Source organism: Atta colombica, unplaced genomic scaffold (assembly GCF_001594045.1).
Source record: "Atta colombica isolate Treedump-2 unplaced genomic scaffold, Acol1.0 scaffold1, whole genome shotgun sequence".
NCBI lineage: Eukaryota > Metazoa > Arthropoda > Insecta > Hymenoptera > Formicidae > Atta > Atta colombica.
Window position 1 is genome coordinate 3,339,197 of NW_017259183.1, and position 6,194 is coordinate 3,345,390.

The window sequence follows — 6,194 nt, forward strand, 5'->3', positions numbered from 1 at the left end:
ACACACGTTAAAATATTGAGATTTGAATTGGTTATAGGTGATTTTCTTATTATTATTTATTGTCATTACTTATTTAGAAGTCCTCTTATCATTTTATAACATTCAATTTCAAACGACACGTCAAGATGAATTGACACGAGATTAATCCGAGGAACGATTTGTTTTAATTTATATCTTATGAAAATTGTGAATCATTATTTGTAAACATCTTTGTTTCTCGTTGAGGTGAGTCACACGGTTATTACCGATAATATCGATTTTTAATTATTAAACTAACAATAAAATTATAATAATTTATATAGCATATTGATTACTGCATTTCTGTCAATCTGCGAGTGACTTACTTTCAACGAGATATTATATTCTATTTTTTCGCTGAAGATGACTCCAAAGTGAGCCGAAACGTTCGATACAATAAATGCGATACAATAAATAAAGACAATCGCCAATACTTGAGTATTATCTGCATCTTCTAACTCTTCGCTCTTACATCAGCGTTAGATTCTCATAGCCTGTTCTGAATTTTTAATTATTGTTTTTATTATTTTTGTATGGCTTAGTAGCTCTATTTCTTTTATTTGTATGATATATATCTTTAAGCCGCTTATATCTTTATACATTTGAAGATTAATGTATTTTAAGCTATATCTAACTACATATAAACTTATAAAAATGTTAAACACAAATTCGCTTCGCAGAGCAGAACAATACTTCTTTTTGCTAAATTCATTCGTTTCGTGTAGAAGCACATCGAATATACAAGTGTTGAAAGTAAATTTTTAAATAGCAGTACACTCAACTTAAGTGTGAACATTCAGCTATCGAGTGTATTCACTCAATCTTTTAATACACACACATGTATGTATATATCAGTGCTCGCAAAAATTTGCACATTTTGAACACATTTCGGCAACCGACTCCCACTATCACTAGAGGCAGCCGAGCCACGTTCACATGACGCTCTAGTTCAGAAGTTCCTATACCAGAAATATACTGAGAGTGCACCTTCTGTCAAATTATTATTGAAATATATTTTTTATCAAATAATTTATTTCTATTAACATAAAATTTTCTATTATTAATTTATTCATTATTTTTTAATGATATGCTTATATTTTAACGTAATTTTCTAATATTATACATTACATAATTATGATAACATTTCGACAATTCAAGCTTTCCACATCACCCGTGAGGTATTATATGAGATAAAATACATTTTTTTAATATGATTTCTCCAGTAGGTTTATTCCACAAAAACAAAAATTAAATATTCGAATGTGGCTTGGCAGGAAAGCAAAATTATATATCGTATTATACAAAAGGAACGAAGGCCAAGCCACATTCGAATATTTGATTTAAAAAAAAAAAAAGTAGGTAAAATAGAGCAATAGAAGTTCGATGCGTAATTGTTGCAAAACAAACAATGTGGATATAACACAAAAGTTTTTATTAAATAATCCACTTACATGTTTCGGCTCATCTTCAGAGGCAAATTAATTTTATAATTACGATACCTACAAATTAACTAATTCAATCCAGTGAGCCACCTCCACATACTTACGGAAACTTTAATATTGAAAAATGATTCTAATGATAATCCAAATCGTGTTTAAATTATATAGGACAAAAAAGGACAGGCGGGAAGACAGCTAAAGACGAGAATCGTTGAGCACAAGAATCATATTCGGTGGAATATACACACTCCGTTATAACTGATTATCGATTGCAGGAGGATCATGAGTTCGATTGGGAAAATATTGTAATTTTGAACGAAGAACCTCAGTACAGAAAAAGATTGTTTTCGGAGCTGTACATCAGAAAGTAGATGCATAGTTTCAATCTGCAGACGGATATAGAGGGGCTTCCCAAAGCTTACTTTCCGATTGTTGATGAGTTATAAATGTCGAAGTTGTTGAATTACCAGTTAATCAGTATCGTTCTTTCATTATTAAGATCATTTTATTTAAGACTTTCGACTTGATATTTGATTTCCTTTCAGATTACAATCGATATTAAATTGTTTTTCCAAGAAACGCTCTTTAATTATAACTAAATTTAAAAATTATTTCACTGATTTAAACAATTTCGATACTGATTTGCCTGACGAGTCAGAAACTAGTTTTTGACTAAATTAACAGAACATATTTGTTTGGTAAGCGTATACACTTCGCAGTAGTATTCGGCTATTTTCAAAGATTAATATCTCGTTAACTATTGGGGAAACTTACAAAATGATAGAGGACTTTTCGACTCAGTTTAGTTCGCTCTATCTGCCCATGAAATATTTGGCGGTTATTTCCAGACACCCTGTGTATATATACAGGATCGCCAAATATTTCATGAGCAGGTAGAGCGGACTAAACTGAGTCGAAAAGTCCTGTACCATTTTGTAAGTTTTCTCAATAGTTAACAAGATATTAATCCTTAAAAGTAGCCGAATACACGCGTCTGCTGTCTGAGCTATGGAGACTTGCGACGGTGTGCGCGACGCGGGATACTTGCCAGCCAATCCCCAACTCCTACGGCTCGCGCGCCAAGCGATCGGTAGGCATATACACTTCGCAATAGTAGATCGGGCGCGCGTATTCGGCTATCTTTAAGGATTAATATCTCGTTAATTATTGAGGAAACTTATTATACAAATGGTAGAGGATTATATAATACTTTCGATTCAGTTTAGTCCGCTCTACCTGCTCATGAAATATAATATAATTTGGCGATTATTTCCAGACATCCTGTATAATGCACATAAAAATACACATATATATATATAGTATATGTATTGATAATACATGGTATATCCTGATATAAAATGACATTAGACGTAGAGAAAGGCACGGCCGTGTCACTAAGAAACTATCTGTACTGAAAATCTATAATTTACGTTATGTCTATTATAAATTTTCAGTACTTGCAATATATCAGTAGACGGTTGCAGTATTTTCTCTCTACTTTAATGCCCTAGTCTAATGCTCTGTCATTCTAGGTCTATTTCATCTCTTTTTATTTCGTATAGAATAACTCCTATATATACGCCATATTTAACAAAAACTTAATTTATTAAGTATTATTTATTATTTTTAAGATAAACGAACTATATCAGTAAAAATTTTGTACTGTCTACTATTATGAAAAAATTATTACAAATCCGAAATACTTATTTTTCGTATTAAAAAAAAATTTTTTTAAATCCTTGTATTTTTTACCATATATCTTTTATTGTTGCGTACCTTGGCGACAGCTTAGCTCATCACTAATGATGGAAGGGATTCGAGTAATCCCGTATATGTTCGCATAATTTCGGATGAGGACAGCCGGCCGCGACGTGATTGAGAAGCTTTGAGAAAGTACTTGCGTTCGAACAATCTCATGAATAACACAAAACAAAAAACCAAAATAATGTACGCCGACTATACTAACGCGAGCGAGATCGTAGCGCAAAATTGCTTCCGGGTAAATGCACGTTAACAAAATTGAGGTAGTCTTTCACGAATACGTCCGCGTTAATTTCAAATATTATAATAATGTATTATAATCCTCGGATATCGATCGCGAATTAAATTATCCACAGAAGAGATGAATATTAATTGGAGTACTATAACGTGAAAATTTCCTTTCCCATTTCCTTCAACAACGACATGGTGGCAGTGGATATACTACAATCCAACAGTCGTATTGAGTAAACAGTTGCAACATTTATTAAAAAAAACTCTAAAATTTGAATTTCAATACCGCATTTTAGGAGTTTATGCACAATTTGAATGTATACACTTAAATTGTGAGTGTTACATTGCAAAAGTTTACGCTCAACCATTGAGTGTGTACATCCAATAATTGAGTGTTCACATATAAATTTAAATATACACGCTGTAAACATTTACTCTCAAAAAATTTACTCTCAACTTATATATAGCACTTATATATAGCACTCATTAGAAACATTAAACAGTTTAAACCTTTCAGTCAATTTTCAAAATTATCATAAATGTAAAAATCTATTATAATTGTTAAATTTTAAACGCTAAAAAAAACCGCTCCTTGGATGTTAAACACTTAACTAAAAACGCTCAAATTTGAGTATGATTTCGGATCATTAATTGAAGATTACACTCAATTGAAGATTAATGCACAAAGAAAATCATCAAAATAATTTATTATATAAAATTAATTAAATCTGTTTTATTCTTAAAATAATATTATTAATTTGCAACATTTTCCGAAATACACACGACAAAATTATAATTTAAAAAAACACGCTCTCTCTTTCTCATTTGGGAATTAATTTCCTTATTTTTCTAAGCGTCATCCATCCAATATCGTATTTCATCCAACGGTGCTTGACTTGACTGACGACGTCAGATTCATTTAAACGATTCAATATTGAGTATCTACCCTTACGAAAAAAACCCTCAATTTTTGGTGTTAACACTCAAATTTAGGTGTTTACCATCAAAGTTGAGTGTTAACCGTTAGCATTGTGTGTACATTGAGAATTTGACCGTCAACATTGGATGTCATTTAAGCCTTGAGCATCAATGTTGGGTATCGGTTGAGAGTGACTATGAATATTCGGTGTTGCCTTGGTGGACATTCAATATTGAGTGTCATTTGAGTGTTGATTATCAATGTTGGATGTCGGTTTGGTGTGACCATTAAATTCGGTGAACAGTTTGGTGTATACTACACACTGTACTATACATCGAATTTGATGGCAACCGCGGTTTACTCAATCATAACACTCAATAGATGAGTGTAAATCATAAATGGTTTAAATTTTTGAGTATCATTTTCAAAATTGAATGCAAGAATCACTTGAATGTTAATAATCTTTATTAAGAATTAACGATGAAATGTTGAATATGGATGCGCCGCAGATTCATTTATGAAAGAAATATGTTTTAACTACACGTGTGAAACATTTCCTTGACAAACTTTATCTAATTATTAGTTATGTATTTGTGTTTGTTAGGATCAATAGCAGCAAATCTTAATCTAAAATTGAGAGTATTTTTTCATAAGGGAATTGAGGATTTTTTTCGTAAGGGAATTATCAAATAATTATTTTAATATGAAAACTTCAAAAAAGAAGCCATGAGTCCTTACGAAAAAAAAACTTTCAATTTTGGGCGTTAAACATTCAAAAAAAACATTCAAATTTGAATATTAAACACTTCAAAAAATACTCAAATTTGGATATGATTTCGGACCGTCAACTAAAGATTACACCCAATTAAAAGTTAACGCCCAAAGAAATTGGCATCAAAATAAATGACTTTATTATATAAAATTAATTAAATCTGTTTTATTAAAATAATATTATTGATTTGCAACATTTTCCGAAATACACGACAAAGTTTTTATAATTAAAAAAAAACTCTTTTTCAAATCTCTCATTTGGGAATTAATTTCTTTATTTTTCTAAACGGTCACACATCGAATTTCGTACCACATCCAATGATGCTTAACCTTTGCAATCGTGGAAGCTGCTGCTTCGATAATCCAAGAATATTTAATGTTAGTGGATATATAACTGTGATATATCTCAATACTCTTACGAAAAAAAACTTAAAATTTGAAAAGAAGTGGCGTAGACTGACTCGCCTTTTTATCAGCCTGGCGAGACAAAGTGCTTTCTCGCTAAATGAGAACGCTCTAAAATTAAAATTTTGACGTGGGCGCCAAGAGCGATTGGCAGTTCAGGACCTCTTTCGCGAAAAGGAGGTGATCATTCGCGACGGAAAATCCGCGAGCGCGGAAATTGGCGAGATATGTTAGTCGCTGAGGTCGCGCGTTTCGCTGTCTATCGTTAGACTTGCGTGGCTGTTAGATAGCCGTGTGTTTGTGTATGGCATAGCTCTCCTTTTGAGAAAGTATACATGCTAATAAACATTTGAATGTCATTGGTGCTTTCTAAAAATTTCTAGAAGCCCATATCATACAAAGCCCATACACACAAAGAATAACGAAATATTATTTGAAATATGACAGATAACACAATAGAAAAGTCATGCAGATTGCACTGCCGGCCTGCAATATTGCGATCATCTTTTGATCTCAAACAGTAACTTACAATTTTAAGAATAAGTTAATTCCCACCAAATACCAAATATAAATACAATATAACGTGGAAGAAACAAATAATATAATAGATGTTTCATTCTAATTTTATTATAATTATATAACTTTATTAT